General features: G+C 36.4%; 1 protein-coding gene across 1 annotated transcript in view; it reads left to right on the plus strand.

Annotated features, from left to right (window-relative positions):
• The window catches only part of LRRC40 (leucine rich repeat containing 40), a 59,617-nt gene that overhangs the window by 3,143 nt on the left and 43,682 nt on the right, over positions 1–12,792 (plus strand). The window lies entirely within an intron of this gene.

A 12,792-nucleotide genomic window follows, 5' to 3' on the forward strand; every position in this document is an offset into this window, starting at 1 on the left:
TTCATTCCTTACCCATCTTCTCCTAAATTGTGGGCAACCAGTGATCTTTTTCCTGTTTCTATAGTTTTACCTTTTCCAGAATGTCTCTTAATTCAAATCATACTGGTACATAATGTTTTCAAACTGATTTTTTAACTAATCAGTATGCATTTAAAGTTCATCCATGTATTTTTGATGACTTAATCATTTATTTCTTTTTATTGCTGAGTAATATTCCATTGTATGGATGTACCATTTTGTTCATTCACCTTTTGAAGGACATCTTGGATACTTCCAGTTTTGGGCAGTTATGAATAAAGCAGCTATAAACATTTATGTTCAGGTTTTTGTCTGGATATATGTTCAACTCATTTGGATAAGAGCCTAGGAGCATGATCACTGGATCATATAAGAGACTCTGTTGAGCCCTGTAAGAAACTGTCAGACTACTAATGTGTACCATTTCACATTTCCACAAGCAATAAATGAAAGTTCTCTGCCCCACATTCTCATCAGCATTTGGTATGATCAGGTTTTTGGATTTTAGCCATTTTAGTGGGTTATTTTTTTATTTTATTGTATTTTATTTTTGAGACGGAGTTTTGCTCTTGTTGCCCAGGCTGGAGTGCAATGGCGCGATCTTGGCTCGCTGCAACCTCTGCCTCCCAGGTTCAAGCAATTCTCCCGTCTCAGCCTCCCAAGTAGCTGGGATTACAGGGATGCGCCATCACGCCTGGCTAATTTTTTTTTTGTATTTTTAGTAGAGACGGGGTTTCTCCATGTTGGTCAGGCTGGTCTCGAACTGCTGACCTCAGGTGATCTGCCCACCTGGGCCTCCCAAAGTGCTGGGATTACAGGCATGAGCCACCACGCCTGGCCTGTATTGTGTTATCTTATTGTTTTAACTTAGTATTTCCTAGTGACATATGGTGTTGAGTGTCTTTTCAGATGCTCATTTGCCATCTGTGTATCTCTTTGGTGAGGTGTCTATTAAGAACTTTTGCCTGTTTTTTAATTGGGCTCGTTTCCTTATTGTTAATCATAGTTGTCTTTTTATGCCACTTGTTTCTGCTCAGCAACTGATTGTTCAATGAATAAGTGACATATGTAAATACGCTGGTGGCTTGTTGGTTATGATTCTTAAATTTTGTGTCATGTGAAGTCTAGATAAATGCGGCAGAGGTGTTTTTTGACCCAGTCAAAAGTAATTGCAGAAAGTGATTATTATTTTCTTTTCTGATAAACTTACTAACTTGTCCCTTGTACTAATGTTGTATTTTTAATATATGTCAATCTAAAAAAAGTCTTATTATCTTTGTTTTTAGCCCAAAATATTAGTACCTCAAATTATGAATTACATTCAAAATACATTTAGTTGTTTTTTTTTTTTTAGAGACAGGGTCTTGCTGTGTCACCCAGGCTGGAGTGCTGTGGCTCAGTCATGGCTCAGTGCAGCCTCAAACTCCTGGGTTCAAGCCATCTTCCCTCCTCAGCCTGTCAAGTAGCTAGAACTACAGGTGTGTGCCACCAAACCCAGCTACTTCTTTTATTTTTTGTAGAGACTAGTATTGTCCAAGCTGGTCTCGATCCCCTGGCCTCAAGTGATCCTCCCACCTCAGCCTCCCAAAGTGCTTGGATTACAGGCGTGAGCCACCATGCCCAGGCCAAAAGATACTTTAAAACATGGCTTCTTTCAGATTGCGCTTTCTCCCTTGCTCACTCTCTTGCACGCTCTCTTTTTCTCTCTCTCTCTATACACATATATAGAAGATACTTTATGCGAAATGTACGAGATAAATGTGAAACTATTTTGTATGCTATAGGGAGTTACACAGATACTTATTCAAATAGCATTTATTGTTTATCTACTGTGTTTCTCCCAGATATAGTTCTAGAGGAAATAAAGATTAATGACACCTTCAAACAATTCATAGTCTCATAAGTGTTTTAACATAAGCTTTATTATTAAGAATTGTACTTGTTAAACAAATAATAATTTAAATTTTCATGTTATACTTTAATTCTTTAATTCTTCTCTCTCTCTCTTCACATTTACATAGTCATATTTGTAAAGTAGAGTCATTTCTGTTCCTTCTTTGTTTTAGAGGTAGGGTCTCATTCTGTTGACCGGGCTAGAGTACAGTGGCATGATAGTTTATTAGACCTTGAACCCCTGGGCTCAAGTGATCTCCCGCCTCAGCCTCCTTAATAGCTAGGACCACAGGCATGCACCACTGTGCCCGGCTAATGTTTAAATTTTTCACAGAGATGGGGTCTTGCTATATTGCCCAGCTTGGTCTCAAACTCCTGGTGTCCACAATCCTCCTGCCTTGGCCTCCCGAAATACCGGGATTATGGGTGTGAGCCACTGTACCTGACCCCATTCCTGATATTTCTACATTGGGAAAACAAAACTTAGTCTTTAATTTTTACATATATAATGAAAAACAGTTAAAATTCTGTTGATTCTTGCTCTTAGATGGTAGCCTCCTTAAATAGAAATTTTCTTAATGGAAGCCGTACAAGGGCAGTGAGAGATTTTATTAACCTGATAGGATTGTTAACTAGACTATTAACTTAGTCCAGTACAGTGATAAAGAGGTTTACTCTACCTAAATTTATTTGGGTAGAGTAAGTCTTGAGGGTATTAACTTTCACCCATAACTGAAACCTGGTTACTCTTTGGGGTGTTTAGGTATACAGTTGACCCTTAAATAATTCAGGGGTTGTGGGGCTGACTCCCTTGTGCTGTCAAAAATCCATGTATAGCTTTTGACTCCCCTGAAACTTAACTACTAATAGCTTACTGTTGACTAGAAGCCTGACTGATAACATAAACAGTCAATTAACATATATTTGTATATTATATGTATTATATACTATATTCTTACAATAGTAAGCTAGAGAAAAGAAAATGTTATTAAGAAAATCATAAGGAAGAGAAAATATATTTACTATTCATCAAGTGGAGTGGATCATTTTAAAGGTCTTCATTCTCATCTTCACATTGAGTAGGCCGAGGAGGAGGAGGAAAAGGAGGGGATGGTCTTGCTTTCTCACAGGTGGCAGAGGCAGCAGAAAATCCATATATAAGTGAACCTGTGCAATTCAAACCCGTATTGTGCAGGGATAAACTGTACTTTCTTTTTGTAGGCTCTAGATCTTTTTTGAAAAGTACCATTTATTATCTTCCTATTCATAAAAGCAGGTCTGCTGTAGAAAGATTAGAATCTATAGAGAAAAGCATAAAAAGTGAAGAAGCCAACCAGGGTTAGTCACCGTTAATGTTGTGGAGGTTTTTCTTCTAATACGGTGTGTGTGTGTGTGTGTGTGTGTGTGTGTGTGTGTGTGTGTGTGTGTGTGACTATGTATAATTTGACTATTTTTTATTTTTTTATCTAATTTAGTTTATTTTTTGATTGAGACAAGATCTCACTCTGTTGCCCAGGCTGGAATGCAATGGTGAGATCACGGCTCACTGCAGCCTTGACCTCCTTAGCTCAAAAGTGATTTTCCCACCTCAGCCTCCCGAGTGTCTGAGACTACAGGGATGTGCCATCATGCCTGGCCAATTTTTATATTTTTTGTAGAGATGAGGTCTTGCTATGTTACCCAGGCTGGTCTTGAACTCCTGAGCTCAAGCGACCTGTCCACCTCAGCCTCCCAAAGTGCTGGGATTACAGGCATAAACTGTTGTGCCTGGCCCTATTTTTTATTTTTAACAAATTTAGAATTGTACTGACTCCTGTTTTTTTGACTTCTGTTTGTACATTTTCCTTGTCATTTGAAAAATCTTATTATTTTTAGTGGCTGTATAATAATAGTCCATCTTATGACTACTATAATTAATATGTATTAATATTTAAACATTCAAATTTTGTTGGCAATTTTTAAGTAATCATTCTGAGTGTCAGTTCTATAACTTATTTAGAAAGATATTCTCAAATAGGAATAATTGTTAATAACCAACTTCAAAGAAAAATACTGTACATGTAAGTAACAGCTCTTTTTATGAGCAGCAACATGAGAATATATTGTCAGTTTGGTTCAATATTGCAGCTCTTTTTCGTCGGACTAGATAAAATGAAGATGGAGTTGGAGGTGTTGATTGTTGCTTTCCGGTTGCATGACCATGGTAGAACAGTAGTGCAAGAATGTTATTGGATGATTATCTAAAACTGAGGAAAAATAAAAGGTGCCAGAGTTTGAAACAAAAGAATACTGTAAATTCTAATGGAAACTGCACTGTTGATCTGAAAGGCAAATTAAGAGGATAATGCATTAAATAAGCCAGTTAAATTAGCTTGGAAACCAATTATTTGAAAGGGAAATATGGGTGTAAGGCTATCCTGCCTTATCTTGAAGAGAGCAGTTTGGTAGCTTTTATTTGTGTAGTTAAGTAATTGGGTTTAGGGCACCTAATCATCAAGAAAACCTACTGTTTTAGGGTAATGAGAATTTGCCCTATTCAATATGTATAGTTTGTTGGGACAGAATAAAAAATGTGACACAGGGTCAGGTGCTATGGCTCACACCTTTAACCAACACTTTGGGAGGTCGAAGCAGGCGGATCACTTGAGCCTGGGAGTTCAAGACCAGTCTGGGCAACAAGGCAAAACTTCGTCTCTACTAAAAATACAAAATTTTTAGTAGAGATGGGGTTTCACCGTGTTGGTCAGGCTGGTCTCGAACTCCTGACCTCAGGTGATCCACCCGCCTTGGCCTCCCAAAGTGCTGGGATTACAGGCATGAGCCATTGCACCCAGCCACATTCTTTTATCCTTCTGTGCAAACACTATTTTAAGCATGTTTTTTATTTCTTCTCTGTCTCTTTATCTACCCATATCATATAAATGTCCTCCTCAAACTAGATAGTTCTCTGTGATCAACCCATTTGTGAGTCCTCATTTCTATAGTTAGTTGTTACCAGTGGAAAAAAGAGTAAGACAGTTTGCTTAAAAAATAAAAAAAAGCTGGGGATTGGGGGGGCCAGGTGTGATTGCCCATGATTATAATCCCAGCACTTTGGGAGGCCAAGGTGGGAGGATCTCTTGAGACCAGGAGTTCGAGACCAATCTGGGCAACATAATGTGACCCCGTCTCTACAAAAAATTTAGAAATAAGCTGGATGTGGTGGCACATGCCTGTAGTCCTCATAGTTCTAGCTACTTGGAAGATGGAGGCAGGAGGATCTCCTGAAGCCATGAGTTCGAGGCTGCAGTGAGTTATGATCACACCACTGCACTCCAGCCTGGGTGACAGGCTCTCAAAAAAAAAAAAAAGAAAGAAAGAAAGAAAGAAAGAAAATACATCTATACATCTTCCCCGCCCCCACCACCCAGTATCTCTAAGGGCCATGTTGTCCATTGTGGAAGCCTGTACTCATGTTGGCTTTTTAACTTTTAAATAATCAAAATTAAATAAAATTAAAAATCAAGTTCATCAGTTACTTTAACCACATTGCAAGTGCCTAGTAGCCATATGTGGCTAGTAGCTATCCTATTGAATAGTGCCAATGTAGGGCATTTACGCCATTGTAGAAAGTTCTGTTGAGCCATGCTGCTTAAGGATATTGTATCTACCCTGTGATACATATTATATGTGTATATTTTTCCCATAGAATTGCCTTAATGTGTTACATCACCTATATTTTAAAATTATTCTTTTTTGGGGTTAACTTTAAGTATCATTTACAAAGAGTATGTTGCATCCATTTTAAGTGTACAGTTCAATGACTTTTGACAAATATATACCATCACGTAACCAGTACTATAATCAAGATATAGAACATTTCCAACATCTTGAAAAGTTTACTTGTGCCCCTTTGCTGCCAGTCCTACTGTTGGCTCTACATAACTATGGATCTGCTTTTTGTCAATGTAGATTAATTTTACTTCTTTTAAAATTGCATGTAAATGAAATAATACATTTGCAATTTTTTTTTTCGCTTAGGGCTTCTTTTGTTTAGAATCATGTTTTTGAGGTTCATCCATGTTGTCTACATCAGTTGTTCTTTTTTTTTTCTTTCTTGAGACAGGGTCTCCCTCTGTTGCCCAGGCTAGAGTGCAGTGGCAACGTCGTAGCTCACTGCAACTTCAAACTTCTGGTCTCAAGTGATCCTTCTGTTTCAGTCTCCCAAGTATCTGGGACTCATGGTGTATGCCACCATGCCTGGCTAATTTTTTTGTTTTTAATAGAGACAAAGTCTTGCTCTTTTTCCAGGTTGGTCTCAAACTTCTGGGCTCAAATGATCCTCCTGTTATGGTCTCCCAAAGTGCTGCAATTATAGGCATGAGCCACCACACCCAGCCAGCAGTTTTTTAAATTGCTGAATAATAGTCCATTTGTGTATACAATTCAATTTATTTATCCATTAGTCTGTTGATGGACATTTGAGTGGTTTCCAGTTTTTGGCTGTTATGAATAAAATTGCTATAAGCTTTCTTGTATAGTCTTTTTTTTTTTTCTTTCTTAGAATCATTTCACAGGTCTTACAAACAGAAGGTATGTCTGTGTCGTGGACAGTGGTGAGATAAGATGGTGGATCTCTGTGCCTCATGTACAAGTCTTTGTGTAGACATACCCTTTCTGTTGAATCCATACCTGACAATGAAATTGCTGTATTGTATAGTAGTAAGTATAGGTCCTGGCATGGTGGCTCACGCCTGTACTCCCAGCACTTTGGGAGGCCGAGGCGGGTGGATCACATGAGGCCAGGAGTTCGAGACCAGCCTGGCCAACATGGCGAAACCCTGCCTCTACTAAAAATACAAAAATTAGCCAGGCGTGGTGGCGCATGCCTGTAAGTCCAGCTGCTGCTCGGGAGGCTGAGGCAGAGAATCGCTTGAACCCGGGAGGCGGAGGTTGCAGTGAGCCAGGACCGCGTGACTGCACTCCAGCTTGGGTGAGAAAGTGAGACCCTGTCTCAAAAAAACCCAAGAAGTATTTGTTTAACATTGTAAGAATTCACCAAACTGTTTCCCACTAGCAACATATGAGAGATTCAGTTGCTCCGCCTCATTACCGGCACTTTGTATTGTCAGTCTTCTAAATATTAACCATTCTTGTGGCTGTGTTGGCATTTTTTTTGTGGTTTTAATTTGCATTTCCTTTAAAACTAATGATGTTTAGCATCTTTTCTACTGCCTTTTAGCCATTTGTATATCTTCTGTTAAGTGTTTGTTCCAACTTTTGTCTTTTTTTTTTTTAAATGGGTTTTTACTCTTGGGTAACAAGACTTTGTATATATTTGAGATACAACTCTGTCTCAGATATCTGTATCAGTATCTGTCTAATGTTTTCTCCCAGTGTAGCTTATTTTCTTAATGGTAGCTTTAGAAACATGTAAGTTATAAGTTTTTATGAAATCTAGTTTATCAATTGTTTTTCTTTTATGATGAGCTTTTTCTGTCCCAAGACATTTTTTGCCCATCTGAAGGCTGTGAAAATTTTTTCCTGTTTCTTTTAGAATTTTTCTAGTTTCATCATTTACATAGAAGTCTGTGGTCCATTTGGAGTTAATTTTTGAGTGTGTCACAAGGTAAAGGTTGAGGTTCATTTTTATAGTTTATTTTATAGTTATTCCAGTACCATTTGTTGAAAACATAATTCCTTTTTTATTAAATTATATTGGCACCTTTGTTGAAAATCAGTTTTCAATATTTTATTGTATGGAATTTTTTCTGAACTCTTTTTCCATTGACCTATATGTTTATCCTACACTGTCTTGACAAATGTAGCTTTATGGTCAGACTTGGAATCAGATACTGTAAAGCCTCCTGTTTTGTTCTTTTATTTCAAAACTGTTTGACCTAATTTAGTTCTTTTGCATTTCAATACACATTTTAGAATTGGCTTGTTAATTTCTACAGAAAAGCTTTCTGGGATTTTTATTAGGATTGTGCTGAATCTATAAGTCACTTGGGGAGAAGCGACATGTTTATAATATGGAGTCTTCCAAGCTGTCTTATGTTACATTTCTTTACTTATCTAGACCTTCTTTAAGTTTTCACAGCAATGTTTTGTATTTTCATGTACAGATCTTGTACGTATTTTGTAAATTTAATACTATTTCATGGTTTCGGATGTCTTGTAAATCTTTTAACATTTAAAATTTTTTTTTATTTGATTGCTAATACGTAGAAACACAGTTGATTTTTCTATATTGAGCTTGAATTTTGTGACCGTTCTAAATTCATTGATTGCATTATAATTTTTTTGTAGATTCCTTAGCACTTTGTACATAGATGATATATTGTCTGTTAATCGGGACAGTTTTACTTCTTGTCCAATCTGAATGCCTTTTGTTTCTTTTATTTATTTCTTTTTCTTCTTTTTGTCTTACTGCATTGGTCAAGACTTTTGGAAAATATTAAAGTACTGAGAATGAGCATCCTTGCCTTGTATACTCTTTTAAAGAGAAAGCACTGAGTCTTCTCTTTAAGTTAGTTTTAGGTTTTTCACAGATGCCCTTTGTAAGGTTGAAGGAGTTCCCTTTGATTCCTAGTTTTCTGAGTTTTTATTGTTGAATTTTGTCAGATGCTTTTTTTGTATCTCAATAATCACATAGTATTTCTCATTTTTTCTGTTAATGTGGTAGCTTGTATTGATTAATTTTCAAATATTAAACCAGCCTTGCAGTCCTAAGATAACTCACACTGGATCATGATATGTTATCCTTTTTATATAGAGTTGCAAAATTTTTTCAGGAATTTGGGTCTATAATCATTAGATACATTGGCCTGTAGTTTTTGTTTTATTTTCTCTTTTAATGTATTTATCTGCTTTTGGCATCAAAGTAAGACTGGCCTTATAAGATGAATTGGGAACTGTTCTTTTCTCTATACTTTGAAAGAGTTTATGTAGAATTAGTATTATTTTTACTCTAAATGTCTAGTAGAATTTAGCAGAGAAAATGTCTGCCTGGAATTTTCTTTGTGGGGAGTTTTAAGTAGCTAATTCAATTTCTTTAATAGATATAAAGCTACTTTCTACTGTGGTTGTACCTTTTTTTTCTGTTGTAGGGATTTATCCATTTCATCCAAATTGTTGGATTTGTTGGCATAAAGTTATTCATAATATACCCTTATCCTTTTAACATCTGTAGGATCTATGACATTCTCACTTTGATTCCTGATTTTGATAATTTGTTTCTTCTTTTTTTTTTCTTCATCTGTCTAGCTAAGGGTTTATCAATTTATTAGTCTTTTTAAATAAGTATTTTGTATTGCTTTTTCTGTTTGTTTCTATCTCATTGATTTCCACTTTTATTTCCTTGCTTCTGCTTTCTTTGGATTTAATTAATTCTCTTTTCTGAGTTCCTAAGATTGTAGCTTAGATCATTGTGGGTTGGGGTTATAGATGAAGCAACACTAGACATGTGCTGATAATTGTTAAAACTGGACAATGGATACATGGAGTTTTATTCCATTATACTGTTTTTTTTTTAAACATTTATTTTAGGTTCAAGGGTACGTGTATAGGTTTGTTATATAGTTAAAGTTGTGTCAGATGGGTTCGTTATACAGATTACTTTATCACCCAGGTACTAAGCCTCATACCCATTAGTTGTTTTTTTCTGATCCTCTCCCTCCTCCCGCCTTCCACCCTCAAGAGGACCCCAGTGTCTGTTGTTCCTTTCTTTGTGTTCATGAGTTCTCATCATTTGGCTCCCACTTATAAGTGAGAACATACAGTATTTGGTTTTCTTCTGTGTTAGTTTGCTAAGGATAATAGCCTCCAGCTCCATCCATGTTCCTGAAAAAGGCATGATCTTGTTCTTTTTCATGGCTGCATAGTATTCCATGGTGGATATGTACCACATTTTCTTTATCCAGTCTGTCAGTGATGGGCATTTAGGTTGATTCCATGTTTTTGCCATTGTGAATAGTGCTACAATGAATATTTGCATGCATGTGTCCTTATGGTAGAATGACTTATGTTCTTTTGGGTATGTACCCAATAATAAGATTGCTGGGTCAAATGGTAGTTCTGTTTTTACCTCTTTGAGGAATCGCCATCCTGCTTTCTAAAATGGTTGAACTGATTTACACTCCTGCCAACAGTGTGTAAGGGTTCCCTTTTCAGCAAAGTTTCAGGATACAAAATCAATGTACAGAAATCACTAGCATTCCTATACACCAACAACAGCCAAGCAGAGAGCCAAATCAGGAAGACAACCTCATTCACAGATGCTGCAAAAAGAATAAAATACCTAGAATACAGCTAACCAGGGAGGTGAAATATCTCTACAATGAGAATTACAAAACACTGCTCAAAGAAATCAGAGATGATACAAACAAATGGAAAAACATCCCATGCTCATGGATAGGAAGAATCAATATCATTAAAATGGTCATACTGCCCAAAGCAACTTACAGATGCAGTGCTATTCCTACCAAACTACCAATGACATTCTTCACAGGATTAGAAAAAAACTATTTTAAAATTCATGTGGATCCAAAAAAGAGTCCAAAGAGCCAAGGCAATTCTAAGCGAAAAGAACAAAGCTGGAGGCATCACACGACCTGATTTCATTATGCTACTCTTTAAATTTATGTATATGTTTGAAATTTTTTATAATATCCAACTCCATAGTAATTTTTTTGATATTTATATGCTATTGACATTCATTTTTATGGAGGTAGTTTCTATTTTAGATATTGGTAAACTACTTGTAGGATAGCTCCACAGAATTTCTTAATAATTAAGACTGTATATGCTTTTTAGTGGTTCTTATGGGACAGTTGCAACAGTGACATGAATCTTGATGCTGTAAGCTCTGGAAGAAGTTGGGCTTCCTCAAAAACGATTCGTGGGGAAAAGAATGAGTAGTAAGTAATTGTTTATGGAAAAGCAAATTGATACATGTTCAATAATAGTACAATATCAACATGTATCTGCCCCTTGATAGTTCCCACAAAGGCCAAGTTTGTTAATAAAAATATCTGAATAATAATAATAAAACATTAATACTCAGTATAGTTGATGGGTAACAGGTATTTTTATTATGTTGTGTATAAGTTTCTTGTTATCCCCACCTTCTTCCGTCCAAAAAAAGACATTTGTTATTACATTGCTTTTTAGGTATAATGGCCTTAATATACCTATGTATAGATGTTAGGAAAAAATGCATGCACAAATGTTCTATGTCTCCTCTTTAGGAGTAGAATGGTGCATCTCACATAGCTTTTTCTACATACTTCCTTAGTGTTTTGTATTGTTTTATCTTGCCTTTTTTAATCTGGAGCTTTTTGTTTGTGACTCATACTATATGGCACATTAGTAGTTTTTTTTTTCAAGAGTCACATTTATTTTTAGTAAAATATGTATGTGACCACATTTCTGTTGGCTGCTTTTTTGTCAAGAAATTCACATGCCAGTTGCTTGGCTGATCTCCTTTTCTCTTTCCTCCTTAACTAATTATCCATACCTACATACCAAAATAACAATGATGATGATAAATTGTATGGTGCTTTGGCTCTCAAATCAGTCAAGAATGGTAGAGTTATTTTATTTTGCTTCACTTTAAAAGTAAACCTCCATCCACAAACAGAAACACAGGTGGATTCATATTCTGTGTTGTTAATACTTAATGGAGATTCAGTGGTAGAAGAGTAGAGAAGCAGACAATACCTAATCAGACATAAGGAGTAAGAGAGAGACCTTATAATTTATTTTAATATGAATGTAGATAGCTCAGTTTTTTTCTTTTTCTTTTTTTAATTTTTTTTTAGAGACGGAGTCTCACTCTGTTTCCCAGGCTGGAGTGCCATGACGCGATCACAGTTACTTATTGAACTTCAAAGTCCTGGGCTCAGGCAATCCTCCTGCCTCAGGCTCCCAAGTAGTAGGACTACAGGTGTGTGCCATCACACCAGCTGATTTTTTTTTTTAAGAGATACAGTTTTTCTTTGATGCCTAGGCTGGTCTCAAACTCATGGCCTCGAGTGATCCTCCCACCTTAGCCTCCCAAAGTGCTGGGATTATAGCCCTGAGCCACTACACCTGGCTAGCTCATTTTTTGAGTGAGTATAAGTCTCATGCCTTTCAGGGGCTTGGCTTTGCTTCTGTAACACCATTTTATCTGATTAATCATCCAAAACTGCACGTAAGTGTTCTGAATCTGAAACTTTGACTATACCTTTTCATTTAGTCTCTGATGGTTTTGAAATGATAGTCTGTGGCAGCAAGGTATAACCAATTTTTGCCTTGATTAATACCAGCTTGAAGTCCTACATCATTCCTAAATGTAGTTCTACTTTTAACGAGCAGTGAAGGACTCTATTTGAAATAGTTTTGCTACAGCACTACAGCATTCTACCTTCTGGAGCTTCAAGTTATCCCTGCTCAATTTGTACAGTTTTATTTTCTATACAGGTGTCGTCACTTGCTGCAATAGCATAACACAGTGTTGTATGGTGCCATAAGAAATAAAATTGTACGTCAGATAAAATAGAGAGTAGCTACCAAAGTCAGATATTTCTCCCAAATGTTAATAGAAAGCAAGACAATATAGCACTGCCAGGCATTGAATCACATCTGTGGTACTTGTCTAGCTTTGTAACCTTGGCCAAATTATACATTTTCTTTGTGCTCTATTTTTCTCATCCATCCGATGGGAATAATAACACCTACTTTGCAGAATTGTTCCAAGGTTTAAATGAATTAGTATGTTAGAAATATTTATAAGTGTTAGCTATTATTACTAGTTCTTTCTGAGCCTTAGTATATACTTCTGTTATAAAAGTTATTACATATACATGTTGATTTCCATGCCTTCTCTGTTAATCTGTTAGCCTGATGGTAGAATGC

This window comes from Nomascus leucogenys, chromosome 12, assembly GCF_006542625.1.
Source record: "Nomascus leucogenys isolate Asia chromosome 12, Asia_NLE_v1, whole genome shotgun sequence".
Taxonomy (NCBI): domain Eukaryota; kingdom Metazoa; phylum Chordata; class Mammalia; order Primates; family Hylobatidae; genus Nomascus; species Nomascus leucogenys.